Genomic DNA, 13102 nt, shown 5'->3' with positions numbered 1-13102 from the left:
CCCAATTCAAATTACTCGGAGTAAGATAGAAATATGAGAGGGGGCTCATGCCATCTCTCAAGGATGAACGCGAAGTAGTTGTCGAGAAGGGAATGAGACAGAGTAATTGCCTATTTCGATGTTATTCAGTATGTAGATTAAGAGAAGTGTGAAGGACGTCAAGCAGATATCTAAAAAGGCAGTTGTTGTTCAGGAAGAAGAAATAAAGACTTCGAGGTTTGCCAGTGATGTTATAATTCTTTCAAAGACGCCATATGACTCGAAAGATCAGTTCATGGGCATAAGATGAATACGAACAGAATTAAGACAAGAGTAGCAGAATGCGGTAGAATTAAATGAGGAGATACTGAAGGAACTAGATTAAGAACTGAAACACTAAAAGTGTGGAATGAATTTTGTTATTTGGCCAACAAAATAACTGACGATGGCCGAAGTACAGAGGATATAAAATGCAGACTGGTAATAACAAGAAAAGCATTTTTGAAAAAGAGAAATTTGTCAACAGCGAATACAAATTTAAATATTGCGACAAGGAAAGTGAGGTTTGTTATCTGGGGAGGGAATATAACCGACGGTGGTAGAGAGGCTATATATTACGTACTTGCAATAGCGAGAATGAACTCAGATGTCAGTATTTTCTAAAATTATTTTTCTAGGGTGCATCTTGAAATGAAACGCCGTCCATATCATGTCGTTTACTGTATGGCTATCAGTTTCGGTGCTTCAGTACACCGTCTTTAGCCCTTAGCTGATGCAGCTAACACCATCCGTAAACACGATGCTTCAGTGGCCAACATCTATAAATGGTTTTCGTAGGCTACCTGTAACCGCGATCAACTATGGTTGATGATTGTAGAGACAGCATCGCGGTTACAAGTACTGCCGTCTGCGTAGAAATGTCATTGCTAACAGACAAGCACCACTGCGTGAAATAACCGCAGAAATCAATGTGGGACGTACGACGACCGTGTCCATCAGGGCCGAGCGGCAAAATTTGGCGGTAGACAACCAACCCCAGTGCCTTTGCTAACGCCATGACATCGACTGCAGCGCCTCTCCAGGCCCGTGACCAAGTGTATTGGATCCTAGGCGAATGGAAAGCAGTGGCCTGGCCAGATGAGTCCCGATTTCAGTTGGTAAGAGCTGACGATAGGATTCGAGTGTGACGCAGACCTCACGAAGCCAGGGACCCAAGTTGTTAACAAGCCTCTGTGCAAGTTGGTGGTGGCTCCATAATGGTGAGGGCTGTGTTTACATTAAATGGGATAGGTCCCCTTGATGTTTGGCTACCTGGAGAGCATTTGCAGCCATTCGTGGACGTCACGTTCCCAAACAACGATGTAATTTTTATGGATGACAACGCGTCATGTCACCGGGCCACAATTGTTCGCGATTTGTTCGAAGGACGTTCTGGACAGTTCGGGAGAATGATTTGGCCACACAGATCGCCCGTCATGAATTCCATCAAACTTTTGTGTGACATAATGGAGATATCGCTTCGTGCATAAAATGCTGCACCGGAAGTTTTTTCGCAATTATGGATGGATATAGAGGCAGCACTGCACAATATTCCTGCACTGGACTTCCAACGACTTGTTGAGTTTATGCCACGGCGAGTTGCTGCACTGCGCTGTTGCACTATCACGCAAAAGATATCCGACACGATGTTAGTAGGTATCCTTGACTTTTATCACCTCAGTGTACGTCCGCAGTAGTTTTAAACGCAAGTAAATAAAGTGGAGAGCAGCTCTTTTGAGATCGATGAAAGCACCGTCATGGCCGGGTTAAGAACTTCAAAACAAAGGTCAGACACACCGTCAGTGCATGACGTTAGCTACAGTTAGAAATTACAGAGTTTCATAATAAAATAAGTCTTGTAGACTCGTACAAAAGTTTTCTTGTTAAAAATTTCCGCAACTTCACTAGTTTGCAGTTACGTTTGTGTCGATGTTTGGACCTACATATTTATGCGGACAACTTTTTTCCATAATGAAGAGAATGAAATCTACCCATAGGAGCCCACTGAAAGACTTCAGTTCGAAAAATTCGAAATAGTAGTTCTCAGGAAATGATACCAGCCACTGATGCTTTAGTGAAAAACAAAATAAGTAGTACTTATCGACGGGCAGTGTTAATATGTTCAACGAAATATAAATTTAATTACGTCCGAAAACGACTTTCTTCATAAGGCTGTATCAATCGTAACAGATATCATGTTTCATACTTAGCTGCCCCATGTTATACGCCTCAGCAATTGAAAGAAATATAAGTTTAATTTTATGGTCGTTTTTCATCATTCCAACAGTTTTAGGAAATAAATTTGCACGAAAGGCTTTAGTTAGCCATAGTGAAGCGATACATCTCCGTAGAACTGTTAGCGGCATTAAAATAGATTCGTTGATAGCAATTACTAGTGCCTACTGACGTGTTCCGATACCAAGCTCCCCCCCGTCCACACCCTCTTCTCGTCCCCTCCATCACTTGCCATGAGGCGACCGGTTGCTCACTGCTGAACCGTGAGCACGAACCAGCTCGCATGAGGAGTTGGGTGAACAGGCCTGCTTTAGTCTGTTCATTGTGCATGGAGAATAACTTCTATAACGTGCTGCTCTTCTTGCTATGTGATCGCTGTTTCGCCAATAGCATTTCTTTGAGAAATTTTGGGTATTGCCTTTATTTGGAAGAATACGTTTTTGAAACTGTCATGTTCAAATGTGTGTGGAATCTTATGGGACTTAACTGCTAAGGTCATCAGTTCCTAAGCTTACAGACTACTTAACCTAAATTCTCCTAAGGACAAACACACACACCCATGCCCGAGGGAGGACTCGAACCTCCGCCGGCACCAGCCGCACAGTCCATGACTGCAGCGCCTAAGACCGCTCGGCTAATCCCGCGCGAAACTGTCACCATGCGCTTCGTAAATATCCCGTCCGGGTTTATAATGAATTTTATTTTGTGAATCTTTAGTTAGAGGTCCGTTTGATTCACCAGATGAAGCTGTTCTTTTGATAACGTGCAGCGGTTGCTTGATGCTATCACATAGCCTGATAGGTTCATTCAGATTACGATACACCATGAGGAAATTATGCGAATGGGACGGAAATCGGTATATATGATATACATGCACAAACAGATTTCACAGAAATTGGATGTATTATTTAAGGGTAAGAGCTTCACAAACTGAGCAAGTGAATAACGCGTTGGTCCACATCTGGCCGTTTAGAAAGCAGTTAATCGGCTTGACATTGATTGAGACGAGTTATTGGATGTCCTCCTGAGGGAGATTGTACCAAATTCTGTCCAACAGGTGCATTAGATGGTGAAATCTCAAGCTGGTTGAAGGGCTCTGCTCATAATTCTTCAAAAATTCACAATTGGAGAGAGATCAGGTGACATTGCTGGCCAAGACACGATTTGAGTAGCATGAAGACAAGCAGTAGAAACTCTCGTCGTGTGCAGGCGGGCATTATCTTACTGAAATGTAACTGCAAGAAGGCTTGCCATGAAAGGCAACAAAACGGGGCGTAGACTACTTACCGCTGGGCTGTAAGGGTGCCGCTGATGACAACCAAAGGTGTCGTACTGTGATAAGAAATGGCACCACAGACCACCACTCTTGGCCGTCGAGCAATATGCCGGGCGACAGTCAAGTTGCTATGCTACCGTTGTCCGGGACGTCTGTAGACAGGCCTGTGGCCTGGAATCTCACTGGCATAGTACTGTCTCCAGTCCTGCTTCGAAGTAAGCCCCGATAAGGTAAATGCGACTGTCGTAATGAAGACCGGAGGTTATGAGCGGAAGATCCAGGACCTACTGGATCTGACGACCTACCAAAAACTAAGGGCAGATCCGACGGAGCGCATCACATGGAACACAAATCGGTTAATCAATGCATCTTCTCTCTCGGTGGGCATACAGAAGAACCTGAATAACGCAGAAGCCCTACTACGTGGTTGTATGGATTATCGAAAACCTGTAAGAATAATGTCCCATTAAGACCAAATGTTAGTGCTTCTGACTCACCGATTTATAAACTGGCAAAATACTTGGCCTCTGCTCCAACCACACGTGGGAAAGACTTACACGTATATAAATGACTCTAGACATGCCACTGAGAAGCGGAAGAAACTAAAACTTGAACCAAACGACATACTGATCAGCTTTAATGTGATAGGTTCCACGCCCTCTTTTGCATGTTGCCTCTCATTTTCATCAATTTTATTAATGTTTTATGTCATTGCACGGTGGTGACAGGCTGAATAAGGTTTTTCTAATGAGAGTATTTGTACTGAGAGCTCAAAATGCTTTTCACTTGATTCCTATGCATGTTGGGTTACTCCCCTGGCTGACATGTGCGAGGCGAGCACCAGAGGTCGCGGCACACTGTGTTTCCGGTTGGGGGCTGCACTTCCGCTAATACTGAGAGGATCGGACATCTATGGGCTTAAGCGCCTGGCGGAACGACTCGTTTTGGTCGGGTTTCGCCTATTGTATGCAGGGCGAAACGACCTGCGAGACGTCTGAATGTTTACGTGTTTACTGTTCCAGCGCGTCTGGAATGGAGACTGCTGGCGCCATCGGACTGCATTGTCCTCATGATTGTGAGAATACTTGTGGACTGTGGCCTGCTGGGCGCAACTGTCTGGCGCTGGGTGGCCGCTGGTCTAGGCATGATTAGATTAGATTAGATTAGATTAGATTAATACTAGTTCCATGGATCATGAATACGATATTTCGAACTGATGTGGAACGAGTCGAATTTTCCAATACATGACATAATTAGGTTAATTTAACAACATACTTAAGTTAATATAACTACTTTTTTGTGTTTTTTTATTTTTATTTTTTTATTTTTTTTATTTTTTAATATTTTTTTTCTTAATTTATATCTAAAAATTCCTCTATGGAGTAGGAGTTGTCATTCAGAAATTCTTTTAATTTCTTCTTAAATACTTGTTGGTTATCTGTCAGACTTTTGATACTATTTGGTACGTGACCAAAGACTTTAGTGCCAGTATAATTCACCCCTTTCTGTGCCAAAGTTAGATTTAATCTTGAATAGTGAAGATCGTCCTTTCTCCTAGTATTGTAGTTATGCACACTGCTATTACTTTTGAATTGGGTTTGGTTGTTAATAACAAATTTCATAAGAGAGTATATATACTGAGAAGCTACTGTGAATATCCCTAGATCCTTAAATAAATGTCTGCAGGATGATCTTGGGTGGACTCCAACTATTATTCTGATTACACGCTTCTGTGCAATAAATACTTTATTCCTCAGTGATGAATTACCCCAAAATATGATGCCATATGAAAGCAATGAGTGAAAATATGCGTAGTAAGCTAATTTACTAAGATGTTTATCACCAAAATTTGCAGTGACCCTTATTGCATAAGTAGCTGAACTCAAACGTTTCAGCAGATCATCAATGTGTTTCTTCCAATTTAATCTCTCATCAATGGACATACCTAAAAATTTGGAATATTCTACCTTAGCTATATGCTTCTGATTAAGGTCTATATTTATTAATGGCGTCATACCATTCACTGTACGGAACTGTATGTACTGTGTCTTATCAAAATTCAGTGAGAGTCCGTTTACAAGGAACCACTTAGTAATTTTCTGAAAGACAGTATTGACAATTTCATCAGTTAATTCTTGTTTCTCAGGTGTGATTACTATACTTGTATCATCAGCAAAGAGAACTAACTTTGCCTCTTCATGAATATAGAATGGCAAGTCATTAATATATAATAAGAACAACAAAGGACCCAAGACTGACCCTTGTGGAACCCCATTCTTGATAGTTCCCCAGTTTGAGGAATGTGCTGATCTTTGCATGTTACGAGAACTACTTATTTCAACTTTCTGCACTCTTCCAGTTAGGTACGAATTAAACCATTTGTGCACTGTCCCACTCATGCCACAATACTTGAGCTTGTCTAGCAGAATTTCATGATTTACACAATCAAAAGCCTTTGAGAGATCACAAAAAATCCCAATGGGAGGTGTTCGGTTATTCAGATCATTCAAAATTTGACTGGTGAAAGCATATATGGCATTTTCTGTTGATAAACCTTTCTGGAAACCAAACTGACATGTTGTTCTCGTAGCTGGTCAAACGGCAAGTTCAGTGCCCTCAGCTGAATAGCAGAGGCATGTCTGGTCAACTTAAACTGAGGCTAGTTGACGTCACAAAGCCCGACGCGAAAAGTAGAGGGAATGGTCACTACTGGCGCGAATGATGTTCTGAGACAGTGTGGGGGAATTTTGGAATCAGCACTGAATGCTGATTTGCGCTTTTCGAGGGTAGTAGGGAATTGAGCAGTGTTGGTTTCGCCCTTGCGTTGTGCAGGCGCAGGGGTTTCAGGATCTGATCTTTGGCGGAGTCGGACGGTCTTGCAGCTTGGTCGCACTTTTTCGGCAGAACTTAGAATTCTCGGACAGCCTTCGAGGCCAGAGGTTGAAACAGAGTTGGTGCACAGCAGAAGTCTGCACCTACATAATCAGAACGCTGTCTACCGTCAACGCGTTGCAGATTTTAGGACTGATACAGTATTTTGCGGCTTCGGCATTGTAGGACCTATCATTTTTATACTGTATCCCTCAGCAGCACGCGCGCTCGCTTTGTTACAAGTCCACCTTGCTTGTTTCTCCATGTGATCCCATTTGAGCTCTCACTATTAATCGCAATACTGCATTATAATCGGGAAAGTAATATTTTATTCATTAGGACCTCCAGTCATTATAGTCAATCTATTGCATCACAGAGAGTAGGAGCCCCTTGTTTCGAGCCAACTCTTATTCTCATAATAGTTCTGTGTAACCTACCTATAGCCTACTGTCTGTATTGACAATCAAGTACATACCTTTGTGTCCTGATTTATAATAAATTGCATTGTAATATTTGATCCACATGTCATTTCATAGATAGATGCAGAATTCCATTTCCTGTCGTTTATTATGATAAAATTTCACTTTTTATTTACTGAGTAGATATTGGTTTTTATTAAATTATTGTGAGGGTGCACTCCTTATTTTACCAACTAGCAGGGCCCACCATCAATTCCTTACGTTACCGTTGCACACATAATCAATTAGGTTGTAGGTAAGGAGGGGGTCCAGTACATGTCCAGTTCTCATGCAAAATTCGCCAGAATTAAAGAGGTACAAACTCTTCTTTACCCCGGCACCTCGCAAATGTTGTTTCTTTGTTTACGAAGGTGCTACTCACTGTCTCTCTGGAGTACATGGGTTCCATTTTCCCGCAAGACATTACCAAATTCTTTCGTGCATGAATCGCTTCGACTTATTTCATGTTGAATGACAACTTCTACGAACAACTGGAGGCGTCGCTATGGATAGTCTACTTAGTCCAGTGGTGGCGAACTTCTTCACGGAAAATTTCGAAGCACAGGCACTGGACTTAGCACATTGTAAACCTAAGGTGTGGTACAGACATGTCGAGGACACCTTCGTTGTGTGGAATTATAGTGAGAAACAGCTCGGTGACATCCTAAGACACCTGAACATCCTCCATGCTAATATGAAATGTACCGTGGAGGTAGAAAAGGATCAATAGTTGTTCTTCCTAGATGTGCTGGTCGCAAGGAATGGTGAAAACTGGGACACAGCATGTGGCGAAAACTGAAACACACGGACCGATACATACATAAACTGTCAAATCACCACCCGAGCCAGAAGTGAGGCATGATTAATACGCTCCTAAGGCGAGCAGAACGAATATGTGAGCCGCAAAACCTCAGACGAGAGATGCAACACCTGGAAAGCGTTCTGAGGAGTGATGGGTACTCCACGAATTACATAAGAAGTGTCACAGAATCAAACACTTGGCGAAGTGACACATCGGAAAAAGAAATGTCGGGTACGGCCTTTTTACCATACATTACCAGAGTGACTAACATAATCGGCCGTATATGCGCAAACATGGCGTAAAGACTATTTATAAAGCGACAAAGAATATCAAAGATGGTCTCAGATCGTGAAAGGAGAAAAGGGAGCCACTTGCAGCATCAGGAATATACCGCATACCATGTCAATGCGGAAAAGTTTATGTTGGAATGACTGGACGATCAATCAACACCAGGATCACAGAACACAAGCGACACTGCAGGTTGGGTCAGGTAGAGAAATCGATCGTGGCGGAGCATGTGCTGTGTAAGGCCGACGGCAAAGTAAAACACGCCGACACGGAAGTTCTTGCTGTAGAGGAGAGCTATCACACCCTCTTATTCAAAGAAGCTATAGAAATTCACGAACATGAGAATAGCTTCTACAAGAAGTAAGGAAGCCTCAAGGTGAACAGACCCTGGATTCCTGTGCTAAACGCAGTGGTTAGACACTGGACTCGCATTCGGGAGGACGACGGTTCAATCCCGCGTCCGGCCATCCTGATTTAGGTTTTCCGTGATTTCCCTAAATCGCTCCAGGCAAATGCCGGGATAGTTCCTTTCAAAGGGCACGGCCGACTTCCTTCCCCGTCCTTCCCTAATCCGATGAGACCGATGACCTCGCTGTCTGGTCTCCTTCCCCGAAACAACCAATCCTGTGCTAAAACGAACGACAGTTGCAGGTAACAAGGGGAGAGCCGCACCGGAAATGTCCACGGAAAAGCTCTCATCAAACAAAAGTCGGCCGAAGAACCTGAGACAGAAGCCAACAGACAGTTTGTTTCCATATATTCCTTTTCTCGCCGAGTCTCCGGAAAACCTTCTCATTCCTTACCTTATCAGACCACTTATTTTTCAACATTCTTCTATAGCACCACTTCTCAAATGCTTCGATTCTCTTCTTTTCCGGTTTCCCCACAGCCGGTTTTTTCTGCCTTAAAATACTGAACGCCAAACGTACATCTTAGAAATTTCATCCTTAAATTAACGCCTATATTTGACACTGAAAGAATTCCCGTGGCCAAGAATGCCATTTTTGCCAGTGCTAGTCTGCTTTTTATACCCTCCTTGCTCCGTCCGTCATGGGTTATTTTGGTGCCCAGGTAGAAGACTTCCTTAATCTTATCTACATGGTGATAATCAATTATGATGTTAAGATGTACGCTGTTCTAATTGCTGCTATTTCTAATTACTTTCACCTTTCTTCGATTTACTCTCAATCCGTGTTCTGTAGTCATTAGACTGTTCATTTCATTCAGCAAATCCTATAACGCTTCTTCACTTTCACTGAGGATAGCAATGTCATTGGCGAATCTCATGATTCATACACTTTCCCCTTGAATTTTAATTCCACTTTTGAAACTTTCTTTTATTTTTGTCATTGCTTCTTCGATGTATAGGTTGAACAGCAGCGGAGAAAGACTACATCCCTGTCTTACACCCTTTTTAATCCGATAATTTCGTTCTTGGTCTTCCACTCTTATTGTTACCTCTTGGCTCTTGTACATACTGTATATTGCCCATGTTTCCCTGAAGCTTACCCCTATTTTTCTCAGAATTGCGAACATCTTGCACCAGTTGACGCTGTCGAACGCCTTTTCCAGGTCGACAAATCCTATGACGGTGTCTTCTTTTTATTTTAGTCTTGCTTCCATCATCAACCACAGCGTCAGAATTGCCTCTCTGATGCCTTTGCCTTTTCTAAAGCCAAACTGTTCGTCATCTAGCACATTCTCAATTTTCTTTTCCATTCTTCTGTATATTATTCTTCTCAGCAACTTCGATGTTTGAGCTGTTAAGCTGATTGTGCGATTATTCTCGCACTTGTCAGCTCTTGCAGCCTTCGGAATTGTGTGGATGATATTTTTCCGAAAGTCAGATGGTACGTCGCCAGACTCATACACTCTACACACCAACGTGAATAGTCGTTTTCTTGCCACTTCCCACAATGATTTTAGAAAATCTGATGAAATGTTATCTATCCCTTCTGCCTTATTTGATCATAGTGCCTCCAAAGCTCTTTTAAATTCTGATCGTAATACTGGAGCTCCCATCTCTTCTAAATTGGCTCCTGTTTCTCCTTCTATCACATCAGACCGTTATACAGGCTTTCAATATATTGCTTCCACCTATCCGCTCTCTCCTCTACATTTAACAGAGGAATTCCCGTTGCACCCTTAACGTTACCACTCTTGCTTTTAATGTCACCGAAGGTTGTTTTGACTTTCCTGTATGCTGAGTCGGTCCTTCCGACAATCATTTTTTTTTTTCGATTTCTTCACATTTTTCATGCATACATTTCGTCTTAGCTTCTCTGCACTTCTGTTTCTTTCATTCCTCAGTGACTTGTATTTCTGTATTCCTGAGTTTCGCGGAACGTTTTTGTACTTCCTACTTCCATCGATCAACTAAAATATTTCTTATGTTACCCACGGTTTCATAGCAGTTACCTTGTTTGCACCTTTGTTTTTCTTTCCAACTTCTGTGATGGCCCTTTTTTAGAGACGTCCATACCTCTTAAACTGTACTGCCTACAGAGCTATTCCTTATTACTGTATCTATAGCCTTAGAGAACTTCAAGCGCATCTTGTCATTCCTTAGTCTTTCTCCTCTCTCATTCCTTGTCCCAACCCATATTCCCCTGTAACCTTTTCTTCTACTCCTTCCGCTACAACTGCATTCCAATCAACTCTGACTATTGCATTTTCATCTCCCTTTGCGTACTGTATTATCCTTTCAATATCCTCATACACTTTCGCTATCTCTTCATCTTCACCTTGCGGCGTCGGCATGTATACCTGAACTATATTTCGATGTTGGTTTGCTGTCGATTCTGATAAGAACAACCCTATCACTGAACTGTTCACAATAATAAACTCTCTGCCCTACCTTCCTATTCATAACGAATCCTACTCCCGTTATACCATTTTCTCCTGCTGTAGATATTAGACCGGCCGCTGTGGCCGAGCGATTCTAGGCGCATCAGTCTGGAACCGCGTTGCTGCTACGGCCGCAGGTTCGAAGCCTGTCTCGGGCATGGATGTGTGTGATGTCCTTAGGTTAGTTGGGTTTAAGTAGTTCTAAGTCTAGGGGACTGATGACCTCAGATGTTAAGTCCCACAGTGCTTAAAGCCATTTGAACCATTGTTGATATTATTGTATACTCCTATACTCATCTGACCATAAATCCTGGACTTCTTTTTATTTCACTTCACCGACCCCTACTACATCTAGATTGAGCCTTTGCATTTCCCTTTTCGGATTTCTAGTTTCCCTACCACTTTCAAGCTTCTGACATTCCGCGCCCCGACTCATAGAACGTTATCCTTTCGTTGATTATTGAATCTTTTGCTCATGGTCACCTCCCCCTTGGCAGTCCCGTGCCGGAGATCCAAATGGGGGATTATTCCGGAATCTTTTGCCAATGGGGAGATCATTATGGCACTTTTCAATTACAGACCTCATGTCCCGTGGATAAATGTTACGTGTTTTTAATGCAGTGGTTTCCATTGCCTTCTGCATCCTCATGCCGTTGATCATTGCTGATTCTTTAGCCTATGAGGGGCAGTTTCTCACCGCTAGAACAAGAGAGTGACCAGAACCTCTGTCCGCTCCTCCGTCCTCTTTGACAAGGCCGTTGGCAGAATGAGGGTGACTTCTTATGTCGGAAGTCTGTGGCCGGCAAAGCTGATTATTAATCAAAATTTAAGCGGTGGCGGGACTTGAACGAGAGGCCGAGGACGTTTTGATTACTAATTAGAGATGTCACCCCTAGACCTCGGATGCAAAACTTCTGTGTACATCTTCATCATTTTTCTGGTGAAAGAGGTTAGCTCAGCGACAGTGACAATGGAAGAGAGATGAGACAGTGCCAGTGGGAGAGAACGAGAGAGGAGCCATTGATAGTGGGAGAGTGAAAGGGAAGTCGATGTTGACAATAGTATGAAAGCCAAAGAGACAAGAGATAGTGATAGTCAGTGAGAGATGGGAGAAGTAAAATTTAATTAGCTGCGTGTTCTTTTATCAAAATGATGCGGAACGAGTCAGTTCACAGGTTGCTTCGCTATTTCTCAGACATTTTACATTGTCGGCAAATGATCAAAAATTTTTATTGCTGCACACTGAATTCCTCTCTGAGCCACTGGCAGCTCTAACAATGGGTGATGAAGGTCGTTTTACCCCTCTAGTGTTGTAGGTATGTACATCACTGTTATTCTCAAATTTTGATGAATTATTTATGATGAATTTCACTAGCGAAAATATTTATTGTGACAGCGTAGTCAAAATGCCTAGCTCCTTGAAGAGGTACCTACATGACGTCTGTGGTTGAACACCACGTATTATTCTTACTGCTCGCTTTTGTGCAATTAGTATTTTCTTTATAAATGATGAGTTACCCCAGAAAATTATTCCATCCCACGTTACTGAGTGAAAAAATGGAAATATGACGGATGATTGATATGTCCGTTTCCAAGATTAGCAAGCAAGCAGCTGAACTTAACTGTTTGTGGAGCTCAGTAATACACTTCTTCCAGTTTAAGTTTTCATCAATACGTACACCCAAAAGTTTGAAGCATTCTACCCTACTCACCGACTCTTGCTCATGTGCTATATCAATTATTGGTATGACTATTTGTTACACGTAGTGGGTGGCTTGCGGGCTGAACGTTAATCTTTATTTTTTTGTGATACTTACGCTAACGGTCTTGCCGCAGTGGTAACACCGGTTCCCATCAGATCACCGAAGTTAAGCGCTGTCGGGCTGGGCTAGCACTTGGATGGGTGACCACCCGGTCTGCAGAACGCTGTTGGCAAAGCGGGGTGCACTCAGCCCGTGTGAGGTAAACTGAGGAGCTACATGATTGAGAAGTAGCAGCTCCGGTCTCTTAAACTGACATACGACAGGGAGAATAGAGTGCTGACCACGTGCCCCTCCATATCCGCATCCAGTGACGCCTGTGGGCTGAGGATGACACGGCGGCCGGTCAGTACCGTTAAACTGACATACGACAGGGAGACTAGTGTGCTGACCACGTGCCCCTCCATATCCGCATCCAGTGACGCCTGTGGGCTGAGGATGACACGGCAGCCGGTCAGTACCGTTGGGCCTTCACGGCCTGTTCGGGCGGAGTTTAGTTAAAGCTTTTTTTCAAGGATGTGGTACTGTTGATCCTTTGGTTACATGG

At 42.9% G+C, this 13102-nt stretch overlaps 1 pseudogene; it reads left to right on the top strand.

Annotated features, from left to right (window-relative positions):
* Positions 1–12612: 12612 nt before the first annotated feature.
* On the top strand, positions 12613–12730 carry LOC126458840 (5S ribosomal RNA; annotated as a pseudogene).
* Positions 12731–13102: the final 372 nt, after the last annotated feature.

The sequence above is a fragment of the Schistocerca serialis genome, chromosome 2 (genome assembly GCF_023864345.2).
Source record: "Schistocerca serialis cubense isolate TAMUIC-IGC-003099 chromosome 2, iqSchSeri2.2, whole genome shotgun sequence".
In the NCBI taxonomy this organism is placed as follows: domain Eukaryota; kingdom Metazoa; phylum Arthropoda; class Insecta; order Orthoptera; family Acrididae; genus Schistocerca; species Schistocerca serialis.
Note: the sequence above shows the minus strand (reverse complement) of the source record. Positions and strands in the feature narration are given on the sequence as shown.